The sequence below is a fragment of the Caretta caretta genome, chromosome 1 (genome assembly GCF_965140235.1).
Source record: "Caretta caretta isolate rCarCar2 chromosome 1, rCarCar1.hap1, whole genome shotgun sequence".
In the NCBI taxonomy this organism is placed as follows: Eukaryota; Metazoa; Chordata; order Testudines; family Cheloniidae; genus Caretta; species Caretta caretta.
The window spans coordinates 288,479,897-288,492,692 of record NC_134206.1 but is presented as its reverse complement, the minus strand read 5'-3'; the positions used below and the strand labels follow the sequence as shown (position 1 = coordinate 288,492,692).

Sequence of the window (12,796 nt, the reverse complement as noted above, 5' to 3'; positions counted from 1 at the left end):
GGAGCTACTTGCTAGATTTGGACCTGTGAGGTGTCACTAGAATTTCAGGAGTACCATCACACAAGATTATGGGGAATTGCATTCCGTTTCCTGAGGTAGCTTTTAAGACACTGGAATTTTTTTCTATTTTGGGAATAGGATGTAGATGGGGAGGTAAAGGAAACCTGGGAATTTGCAGCAGTGGTGGGACAAAAATGGGTTTAGAACACATATTGAACCAATACTTACTCCTGCACAGCCCTGCCACACGAGATTGTGGGGGAATGAGGAAATCCTCTCAATTTTTTTAATCTTCACACTGAGCCAATATGTGTGACATCTCCTGGTTTGAGAGTTGAAGTTGTGAATCCTAATTCTGGAGTACATAAGTCAACATAATGAGACTAATGGGAATATGAGTAACTTACAGTCAGAATTCTAGAGCCTCCAAAGTGTTGAAACAGATCTTGAAAAGCTGTGTCATAAGTAGCCTAGCACAATTTGATTTTTATTTTTTATAATTTTGACATATCAATGTTTAGTTTTAAGCATTTTTAAAATTTTTATTAACTTAAATTTTTAATTGCAGGAAATTGGGGTGGGGAGGAGGGGTCAGGCAATAGGTGAGATCAGACCATAATTCTTTAATGACAGTAGAGATTTGAGATTTCAAAAAGTTAAAGCTTTATTGCCATCAAAACACAATTGTCCACATCACATCAAAATATACAAAATAAATATTCTTAAATCAAACTCTTCTCAAGCAGCATTTTTCTTATTTTGCCTATCTGTAAACTCTGGTTATTACAGATGTAAATTTTTGTTAATGTGTCTGGTGAAATGAACATCTACTGTCACTTACTGATGATCTAATCCTCCCAAGCCTAGTGAGAAGAAAAGCTATGATTCAGATATTATTTCTTCTTAAGAACCTATAAACACTATCCAGCTGTGTTTTTATACCATCATTATCACCATAGTATTAGAATACTTTATTTAAGTGCAGAACTCGGCCTTAAAAATGGACCCAAGACTGGTGCTTTCATAATACACAGCATTCCCGTAATAGACCAGTGATCTTTTTTTTTTTTTCCTCCTTCTGAGGCAATCAAGATTTTTTTTCTTGTCACTGTTCCCTCAACTTCACTTTTTATGCTTTTCTTTCTCTCCTTCCTTCCTTGCTGTTCCTATGGGAGGAGGAGACAGAAATAATACTCTTAACTTGGAGGGAAAAAAAATAGTCACAAAATCTTTTCCTGAGCAGATATGACTGTCTCATGGAAAACAAGAAACTATTTCATATTACACTGTTCAAATTCCTTGTGTGTATTCTGTATTTTTCTTCAATAGTAGAAAATTGTTTCTAAGGATGAAGAAAACATGCTTGAATTCAGCAGTATCAGGAAAATTCAGTTTTCCAAAGAACCTGTCTACAATTTTCTATCAGAATTGCAGAGCCTAAGCATTATGATTTTTATTGGATTGTAAGCAGTATGAGAAAACAAACTTTTCCAAAACTTGTGTGAAACTAAATATTGTGCCTGCATGTGACTACATGTGCATATATGAGTCATGGAGTTGGTTGGACACATGAATATGTATTCACCTTTCTAATCATGTGCCCATCTAAATCCCCAAGCTTGCATATAGTGTATACACCTAAAAGTCAACACATTTGAACTGAGATGAAGCAGCACATGCTGGGACCTGTAGTCTGCATGATCTACATTATCTGGAGAAAGCAGCTGTGGGTTGTAATGGAAAGTTAAGGTCCATAGACTGTACTTTGGCCACCCCTGAGTAAGATGTTTTTCACATTATTCGAGACAAATAGTTATGGTTCATGATTTCTGGGGATGTGAATTTAAGTGGTAGCTATGTACATTGTTGACTCTGACTTTCTGCCTTCAGAGAGTGGTTCTATCCTGAATTATAATGATGACACAGAGTGGTATTTTAAAATCTCTTCAAGAGGGGGAAAAAATCCCTGATTGTGCCATATGTAAAACAAAAGACTTCTTGATCTCACCCAGATGTATGATAATTTAGTCTCAATAATTGTCTAGCACTAAAGCTTCAGACTCTGTTTAAACTAATCCTTTGGTGGGTGAGGAGAAATATGGTTTATTTCCATTGTCTTGCTAGGTAAAATGTTCTGGATTGGGAGATAAACTTGTCCCATAATAAATCATGTTACAAGTTAACTAGTCCAGATCTGTTATCCTACTTCATGCATCAAACAGGTAGCTTTATAATTAAGCACAGTTTGCTATTTCCATTGCAAACTCCATTTCCCCCCAACCCCAAGAATTTTAACCCATTTTAACTCACAGCTGTCCGAGATGTGAGATCTAAATATTTACGTTGGATGAGAGAGGAACTGCCAACTACCTTCCATGATCACCTTCCCTTTCACTACTTTTCAGTAGTAAAGAAAAACTCACTAAACTGCTGATCTGAAAGTTTTATGCTTCACTGTCCCTCAGCTTTTTCAGCATGGGGATGGGGTTGATTCTTCTGAGGGGGTGGTGGTTAGCATATCAGCCCGTTTGTTAGTCTGAGATAGAATTTTGGGTTTGACTTTTTCATATCCATATATCTTACGCTGATATGTGTGAAGAACAATGAACAAAGATACTGTGTGTTGAACTTCCCACAACCAGATGGGGTTTTTAGTACAATGGGAAGAGATAAGGGATAGAGCAGTTAAAGTGTTACCAGGCATAGTGGGAGTGTAATATATGAGCTCCTTTCTCAAGCCAAGGTCAAGCAACCAGTTGCGGGGAGGGGGTGGAGGCATAAGAAACACTAAAAGCCAAAGAAAAGCCTGGCATTGTCTAGAACACAACCTCACTCCTTACCCCCACATGGGATACAAAAGAGGTGGGACGAAGACCCATGACCCTGCAAAACAGAATGTGACCATAAGTGTAAGGAGTGTGATTAGGGGTGTGCACTGCAGGTATATTTGGGCCTGCTAAGGAGGAAGAGGTGGGAATGGGGAACAGGGACATAAGCAAGACTCTGCAGTGTCAGAGCTGGGAAGGGGGACATGGGGTAAACACTGCGGCGTCAGAGCTGGAAATGGAACACTGGGAATCAGACTATGCTGACATGTAGAACTATGGTATCCATGTTTGCTTGGAACTAACCCCAGTAAACATTGTATTGCCTGCACTTCGGACTTCTGGTCTTCTGCTTTCTGTCTGTGTGACGAGAACCAGGGGAGAGGGTGACGGGAAAGCCCTCTAACAGTGGTAGCTAGACAAGAAGTGCAGCTCTGTTGGGGCAGCCTGCCCGGCCTCATCCAACAATGCTCTAGGACAGTAAGTAGGTCACTGGTGGCCAAGACCCATCCTTGTTGGAGGGGGCACCCAGACTGGTGGTCAGAGGCCAAACTGAAGATATGGAAGCAAAGAGCCTTGTTGGCATGAGCCAGAGCGATGGATACTATTCTTCAAATGCAAACCTGGTGAGATCTGAGACCTCTGAAGTATCTAGATATAGCAAGGTGAAGTATCTCCTCTCCCTCTTACTCATTTTCTTTTGTTGTCCTTCTGTATTCTGTCTGTATCTTTTGCATTCTCATATTCTTTTATCCCGTTTCATTCATTTACCCTGCCTTGTCCTTCTTTTTAGCAATTTAGGACTGGTAACAGTTGTCAGATTGAAAGCCTTGAAGAATAAAACCCAGCACAGGAATAATATGGATAACTAACTACCTGGTTGTTGTAAGAAACATTGCTTTATTTAACTTCTTCCGGAGAGTTATTCTTCCGGCTACACTAACTCATCTGTCCTTTTGGCATGTAAACTACACTGCTGAACCACTTACAACTTTATATCATTTATCACCATTCATTTTCAGACCTGCTTAAACCTCATGTGTAACTTACACCTCCATTTATATCACCGTTCAGTTTGGTCCTAGTATTCCCACATCTTTAATACCAAGCCATTTAGAGCTGTACCCTTTGTAGATTTCACTTTAGAATGCCTAGGATCTGACATGAAGTCTATTTCAGGGGTTTACTCTAAGAATTTTCATGGTCAAAGGGAGAGATGGGGATGGTGTTGGGAAGTTTTCCCCTAAATGTATGTTTAATGACGTTAATGTTTATGTTTGAATTAATGTGTTTGCTGTAATGATTAGTATAAAATGTGTTAATTATGGAACAGAAATCAATGGAGTCCATGATTCAAGATGGTGTGCCTGAGCATTCTTGCCATCCACCAGAGCGGCAGCCAGGTATCACATTGATTCCCGTGGATGTCGAGGATCTCCTCAGTGACTTCGGGCCCACACCGTTGGCCAAGAAGGCATCACTTACCATCACTCATGAACTATAACACCTACCTATATCCTGATTCCAGCGACTCCTTTATCTGCAATCCTGGTTCCAGTAGATCTTCGCTGAGGGTCCTATGCTCCTCTCTCCCGTAGGCCAAGTCAGGCTGCGAAGCTTGGTTTGGGGTCCAGGATTTGGAACCCACAGTGTCAAGCTACAACGAGATACTCCACCATCAGTTGTTTTGTCTTACCTGAAGTTGTCTCCTCTGACTCAGTACAGTCAGGGCCATTCCTATCCATACGCAAAATTCGCAGCTGTGCAGGGCAATGGGAAATTTGGGGCACCACATTTCCTGGTGCCCTACGCAGCTGCATGCTGCTCCAGCCCCTGCTCTGCCTCTTCCCACCCCAGCCCTGCCCCCCACTCCCTTGAGGACTGCAGCAGGGGTTGGGCCTACACTCACCGGCGGTGGGAAGTGGAGCGACCCGGCCCCAGCCCGCTCTGCGCTGCTGGCTCCCAGCCGCGCCACCGGTGAGTGCTGGGGGGGCGGTAGCCCCCTGCCCCCCAAGCCGCAAGTCTGGGAGCCAGGGGAGCAGAACAAAGCAGGCTGGGGCCCGGTCGCTCCACTTCCCACCGCCCCGTGAGTGCAGGGTCGGTCCTGCCCTGCACTCACCGGGCGGCAGGAAACGGAGGGACCCGGCTCCAACCCGCTCCACTCCACCGGCTCATGCTGTGGGGGCGGTTTCCCCCCGACCCTCAAGCCTGCTCCTGCCCCCCCATGGAGGCCGCCCCCCCCGTGGAGGCCTGGGACCCCACATCACCCCCCCCGGGGGGGGGGGGCTGAGTAGGGCACCAAAATGGCTAGGGACAGCCCTGAGTACAGTATTGGGGTAGATTGTGTTTTCCTTTAGTTTAGTTTAAATATAGCCACGGTTAAGGGTTGTATGGGTCTCCGGGCTTCACGTCCAACTGGGGGCAGCCACACTTGCATTTGTATTGGGTTGTTTATTCTAGTTATCATTCCTCTTTCCCTGCTATTGTCAATTTCCTTAATAAATCTTTAACTGTTTTCGAAGCATACATATCTCTCTGTCTCTTTTCTGTCATACACGAGAGGTGTATGGACTGACAAACTGCTTCCGCAGGTGATCAGATACTGTATGCCAGCTCAAGTTCCTAACCCTGTGGGCTAGGTTGAACGGAGGGAATACTCGGTCACTCTCTTTGTTGATTTGTTCCTTCCCACATTGGCTTGAGGTCACTTTCAGCGATGTTGTCGTGAAGACTATTTTGTTTGGGGTTTTTAATATATTTGTCATAAATCCTGAGTCCATTTCAGAATAATATTACCTTGCTCCTTAAATAGGAATACAATTTCAATAGCACTCCAGGCTGCTTTCCAAACACCAACAGGCAAACGTGTGCAAAATTGTCCTAACCATCTCAATAACAACTTAATAATTTGGTTTTGGGCAGGGAAAGGGGAACTTCTCACTGGGCCCATAAAGTAGCTTTTTACACTGAAGATTTTTAGCACTTTTTAAAAAATTCTGGAAGGATAATCAGTAGTGACCTGTGTCCAGGGGCCACTGGCAGGTACAGAAAAAAAATACTCTTGAGTCAGACAACTTGCTACAATCTTAGGAACTATTTTCCCATTTGGGCAATGTTTTACTGCTCTTGGCCTTCAAACCAATACATTTTTGTGTTTATGGGCTTTAGGTATATTCATATATCTTACACGTTTTTATCCCTGAGCAACATGAAGGTCTGAATATATCATGCTCAGGGGGTGGTCATTGAGCCAGACCTTTCAGTATGATTTGTTCTTGCTTCTGTAGAGGGGATGAAATCACATCTAGCCTGCTGTGAAACTTTTACAGCCCTGTGAGCCAGCAATGCCAATTCAGACATTTCTTGGAATGGGGGGCAGATTCCAATCCACATCCCTACAGCTTCCTCAGGGATCCCTGGACAGTTTCCCATCTCTTACCTACAGAGCGCATGATCAGCCAATGCTGCCATGGGTTGAGTTCTCAGTGGACTCTCTTACCCTCTGGATGGAGGGGCAGCTGGGTCAAATTTAGTGACAATGTAACCATGCACTCAAATCCATCTTCTGGATTGCTGCAGCAGCAGCCATACTGTACTTACCCCTGCTACTGAAATTAATTAAAGGACAAATCCTGAGGGTGAGTGCAGGGGGGAGGACGGGGCATTTGCACCTCACTGCTGTGAGCTGAATTTAGCCTCAAGTATTTGCCTGACTGCAGGGCTCAGTCATAGGAATTGTGTCTGGGTCCAAATGGAGATAATTATTGCATGACAGGGACTGCAACTCTCATTTATTTGTCAGGGTCCAGTTTTTATAACCCATGCTCCCTTTTTGTGTGCTTTTTCAAGGGGATATTATGTACCTGCAATTATATGCAGACAAAAATGATGTCACACAGATGTCCTATTACATGGCATAATTTGCTTGTGCACACAAGTATTTGCATCTATAAGAAAACCAGGTTTTAAAATTTTGACTTTAACATTCAATTGTTGGCCGCTGAACTTGTCTAATAAGAACTTAAATAATAAATAATGCCATAGATGTGTGTAGGGTGTGCAAAACTAATAGATGGAGTCCCTGCTCTGCACAGTTTGCAATCTAAGTTGAGATAAGTGTAACAGGAGTAAACATAGGTGGATTCACAGGAATATAGGAACATAAGAACTGTCATACTATTTCAAACTAGAGTCCATCTAGACCAGTATCCTATCTAACTGTGGTCAGTACTCCATACTTCAGAGGGAAATGGTTAAAAAACATTCTTTATTTAAGTATGGAAGATATGAAGTAGACTGATGGCAGGAAAATGGTGACAACAGTGAAAGATCATGAGATGAGCTTATTGTTTCATATGCATCTTGTTCCTCTTTGGACTTTTAAAATATAATGAATTAGTATGGATTTCTTTTTTTAACCTGGGGTTTACGGTACACAGCATGCAAATAATTCATAATGGAATGTTTCAGTTTTAAGAGGGTCTAAGCCAGGACTCTAAATGATATAAGCGTCTAGTAAAACAGTTCTTTTACAAGGAGATATTACATGACAGAAACTGAAATTTACATTTAAACATTCAGGGGAAAACATCTTGGAAGTCCTGGAGAATAAGTCACAAAAAGAGTTCATCAACATCAGGATGGATAGCTCGTCTCCTTTTTTCCTGGATAACTACTTTAAATTCTAAGTCACTTGAGTGTTGAAATAATAGTAGTTGGCATCTTTGCTCCATCTTCTACTGCAGTGTTTCCCAAACTTGGGACACCGGTTGTTCAGGGAAAGCTCCTGGCAGGCCGGGCCGGTTTGTTTACCTACCGCATCCGCAGGTTCGGCCGACCGCAGCTCCCACTGGCCGCGGTTCGCTGTGCCCGGCCAATGCGGGCTGCGGGAAGCGGCACGGGCCGAGGGACGTACTGGCCGCTGCTTCCCGCAGACCCCATTGGCCGGACACGGCAAATTGCGGCCAGTGGGAGCCGCAATCGGCCGAACCTGCAGATGCGGCAGGTAGACAAACCGGCCCGGCCCACCAGGGGTTTTCCCTGAACAAACGGCGTCCCAAGTTTGGGAAACACTGTTCTACTGTATTCTCACAGCAGTGGACAACTGCTATAATTTATAGCACAGAAAACATCTATCTGATGTTCTTCCCTCTGCTGCTTAAAGAGTATTTTAATCTGAAATGTTGGCAGTTTTTCTAAGGGTCACAGTTGAAGAAATATTTCAGCTTATTCCTATTTTTGTGGTGTTTCCCTTTCCAGTGTTCTGTACATCTTTTGTACATTTTCCTATAGAAAATATTGTTGGTGACAGCTTACGGTACAATGTAACTTCAGTTTAAAAACTCATATTTCAGACAAACTGTAGCCTAAAACGTTTTAATGCATTCAGAATTGTGTGTTCCTAGTATATGGTATAAGTTGCATAAAAGAATTGTGTAGAGACATTGTTCGGGGAAACAAATTATAGTATTCATTCATGAGCCCAAAAACAAAGAAAGAAAAAATTTAAGAGGCATATAAGCAAGAGTTTTTCAGCTGATATTTGAAGTAAGATGAGAACTGGCAGGCAAAGCTACTGCTACTACTACTAATTCTATATTGATGTAATGACTTTAATGCCACAGGATCCCAAAGTGCGTCGCAGGTTTATACCCCGGTTTGTAACTTTGCATCTGCCATCACCAATATGGTGGCTGATTACCTATTTTTGCTGCAAGTACAGTATTTTTATTAAGTTATAAGAGGATAAGAGTTATAAATGGGGGGAAAATCAGGCTCTATGCCTTTTGTCTGCATGTTGTATAAAAAGAAAAGGAGTACTTGTGGCACCTTAGAGACTAACCAATTTATTTGAGCATGAGCTTTCGTGAGCTACAGCTCACTTCATCGGATGCATACTGTGGAAAGTGTAGAAGATCTTTTTATACACACAAAGCATGAAAAAATACCTCCCCCCACCCCACTCTCCTGCTGGTAATAGCTTATCTAAAGTGATCATAGAATCATAGAATATAAGGGTTGGAAGGGACCCCAGAAGGTCATCTAGTCCAACCCCCTGCTCGAAGCAGGACCAATTCCCAGTTAAATCATCAATCATCACTCTCCTGTTGGTAATAGCTTATCTAAAGTGACCACTCTCCTTACAATTACTATTACCAACAGGAGAATGGGTTTTGGGGGGGGGGGGGAACCTGGATTTGTGCTGGAAATGGCCCAACTTGATTATCATACACATTGTAAGGAGAGTGATCACTTTAGATAAGTGTGTTGGAGTGCATGGTGTGGTTGGAAGTGATCAAGGAGCAAGCTGGAGGTGGAGAGGGAAGGTCCGTGACCATGTGGTCCTTCCCATTCCCTGTAGAAGGGATTCACTAGCTCTGTGCTGCTTGGGGGAAGGATTGCTTCCTTCCCTGCCTCTTTCCAACCCTCTCCTCTTTGGAAATGGTCATTGTACAGCAGAGTGAGATGAGCCCTGCTTGGCACTGGGTCTCTGCTGGAGCTGGAGAGTGGTAGTAGTCCACACAGGTGATCTGGCCTCCAGGCAAATCCCTACTCCATGCCTGCCTGTGGGGCTGGGACCACTTCTAAAGGTGGGAAGGTAGTTCAGCTTCTTAATGTTCAATCTTTGGCCTGTCCGCTGGTGCTGAATTTGGCAATGTGGACTGCCCACTAGGATCTAGACTGAAAAAATACTCTAGGTCATTACCTACCTGTTTTGGATTCAACCTGATGCCTTAAAAGTTAAAGGTTGAGTCCCATTATCTTCTGAGTGATCCATTTCCCTGAGAGGTAGATCATCTCTGCATGTATTTAAAAAGTTTTACTTTCAAGAGAACAAAGACTAGCAGACTTTTGTCAGGAATCTTCACAACAGTGTAAGTATTCTCCATTGTTTAAACTGCTCTTCTCTGAATCTTTGATGTGCAGGCCATCTGCTGGTCTTGTGCAAATCTGTGTATTACAAATCTGCCTCTATTATTGTCTAGTAATTTATTAAGCTCACATCAATGTAAATAACATAACAACCATTAACATTTGTATATGTGGCTTTCCTGTGGAAAGACTTGAAATCATAGAATCATAGGACTGGAAGGGATCTTGAAAGGTCTTCTAGTCCGGTCCCCTGCCCTTAAGGCAGGACTAAGTATTATCTTCACCATCCCTGACAGGTGTTTGTCTAATCTGCTCTTAAAAATCTCTAATGATGGAGATTCTACAACCTCCCTTGGCAATTTATTCCAGTGCTTAACCACCCTGATAGTTAGGAAGTTTTTCCTAATGTCCAACTTAAACTGCCCTTGCTGCAATTTAAGTCCCTTGCTTCTTGCCGTATCCTCAAAGGTTAAAGAGAACAATTTTTGAAAGAGAACAAGTTTTCTCCCTCCTCCTTGTAACAACCTTTTATGTACTTGAAAACTGTTATGTCCCCCCTCAGTCTTCTCCTCTCCATACTAACCAAACCCAATTTTTTCATTCTTTCCTCACAAGTCATGTTTTCTAGACTTTTAATTCTTGATGAGATTCGAAATGTCAAGTATTTTTCAGTCATTGTTGATATCACTCCAGATTGTTCTCACAAAGAACAGACTACTATCGTTATTCGATATGTTAAGATTGTAGACAGCTCAAAATTTTCACTTGAAGAAAGGTTTATTTTGTTTGATAATTTTAAGAGAAAAACTGGAAAAGAAATTGCTGCTCGAGGCCTAGCAATTCTAAAAGGTTTTAAGTTAGATTTTCAAGTCTGCATTGGTCAAGCCTATGACAATGGATCTAATATGGCTGGGAAGTACAAAGGTGTACAAGCAGTTCTGCTTGAGCATAATTCAAACTGTATTTTCTCCAGCTGTGGAAACCACACACTAAACCAGAGGTTCTCAAACTGGGGGTCAGGACCCCTCAGGGAGTCGCAAGGTTGTTCTAGGGGGGTCGCGAACTGTCAGCCTCCACCAGAAACCCCACTTTGCCTTCAGAATTTATAATGGTGTTAAATATATAAAAGGGGTTTTTAATTTATATGGGGGGGGTCGCACTCAGAGGCTTGTTATGTGAAAGGGGTCATCAGTACAAAAGTTTGAGAACCGTTGCACTAAACCTTGTAGGTGTTGACTGTGCTGAATCACGCAAGGAAGCAATTACTTACTTTGGAACTGTTCAGCAAATGTACAATCTCTTCAGTAGCAGTCCACAAATGTGGGGAATTCTGAAGCAATATCTTCCTGTTTCACTGCATGGGATGTCCAAAACTAGATGGTCTGCACGGATTGATGGTGTTTAACCAGTTGTGCATCATCTGAATTCAGTGAGAAAGGCTTTAAATGAGCTTGAATCTCTCAATCTCACTGCACAGGCTCGAACTGAACTTCAGTCTATTCAGAAGCACATGTTCAAATTTGAATGCATTCTGTTGTCATCTTTGTGGATGAAGCTGCTTACAATGATCCACCAAACTAATCTGGTAATTGAAGCATGCAGTGTTACACTTGATGTTGAGAAGGATAAAACTGAAGGTCTTATCAATGACATTCAACTGGTTCTTGAACAATGGGATGCGATCCTGACTGAGTCCAAATTAGTAGCACAGAATATTGGCATTTCATCTGAGTTCTCCACCAATCGCAACTTACCTACTGAATCCGATGCCAAGCAGCTTTATAGGGTCAATGTCTTCCTTGTCATCATTGACTATATTCAATCAGGTCTTACGCGTCCATTTGAATCACTGCGACTAATCTGTATCCTTTTGGGGTTTCTTTGACAGTTCCACAGACTGAGTAATGAAGATCTACTTTCTGCAGCTGAACAATTTCAGCAACAGTACAACAAAGAAATCTCAAAAGATCTCAGTGACGAGATCATCTTCCTCGAACGAATCTATTCCACGAACTTTAAATTGGATTGCAAGCCAAAGGAATTGCTTCAAGAAATAATCAAACTTGGACTCTCTGGGGTGTTTCCTAATATCACAATTGCATTGTGTATTTTTGTCAGTTTGCCTGCATCAGTGGCTTCAGGTGAATGCACTTTCAATGTATTGAAGCAGGCAAAGAACTATTACCATTCAACTATGGGACAAGAGTGTTTGAATGGGCTCGCCATGCTTAATATCAACTGTGACATTGCATGAAAGCTAGATTTTTCCTCAATAATTAGTGCATTTGCACAGAAAAAGGCTAGAAAAGCATTTGTTAAATAAAAAATTATTCAAATTATGTCTCACTCTTTTTTTGGTGCCTTATTTTGTTTTCATGTGTCGTCATTTTTTATTTTTATTATGGCTAGGGGGCCTCAAAAGCTGGAAGTGGCCCGGGCCCCTTTGGACCTCTGAGAGGGCCTGAATGGATGTTAAGACTGAATCACTTTCTGAGGAGGTCTGGCCAGGTCAGGGCAGAGACGCATTGATGAGGCAGTGGAGGGAAGCTTGCACTGTATCTGCCTGTTCTGTGGGACAAAGTGGGTGAGGTAATATCTTTTATTGGACCAACTTCTGTTGGCGAAAGAGACAAGCTTTCAAGCCACACCGAGATCTTCTTCAGGTCTGGGAAAGGTACTCCCAGAAACCCTCATGCTCAGAGCTGGCAATCTTGCACCTTTCACAACCGCTAAATTCACTAACAAAAAATATTCAAAATTAAAAAGTAACACAGTAGTATGAATTTGGCTTCCCTCTGGAAACTTACTGCTAAGCAGACAGAGTTATGAAAAAGAGAGAGACAGCACTCTGTTTCTTACTCTGTGATATTGGTCTCTTTGGGGAAGTTCTGCCTTTTTTCATAAGGGGACTTATCCAGCCCAGGGAAACTTCCAGAAGGACTTACAGGCCAAATTCACGTTGGTGTATTGGCACTGACATCAATAATTACATCAGGGTTAATTTGGCCCAATATGTATTCCTTCTTCTCTTCTAGATTACTAACTCCTGAGTGAAAACAAAAGGAGAACTATCTAATTTGCACTGAACCAGCTGCTCT

The 12,796-nt window shown here is 42.3% G+C and overlaps 1 long non-coding RNA gene across 2 annotated transcripts in view; it reads right to left on the bottom strand.

Moving 5' to 3' along the window:
• Positions 1-678: 678 nt before the first annotated feature.
• LOC125630204 (uncharacterized) overlaps positions 679-12,796 on the bottom strand; it is a 40,006-nt gene continuing 27,888 nt past the window's right edge. For both annotated transcript variants that reach the window (XR_007354590.2, XR_007354589.2), the window contains exons 4-5: positions 4,337-4,482; positions 679-1,166 (exon numbers count right to left, since the gene is read on the bottom strand). This is a non-coding gene — a long non-coding RNA (uncharacterized LOC125630204). The remainder of the gene's footprint in view (positions 1,167-4,336; positions 4,483-12,796) is intronic.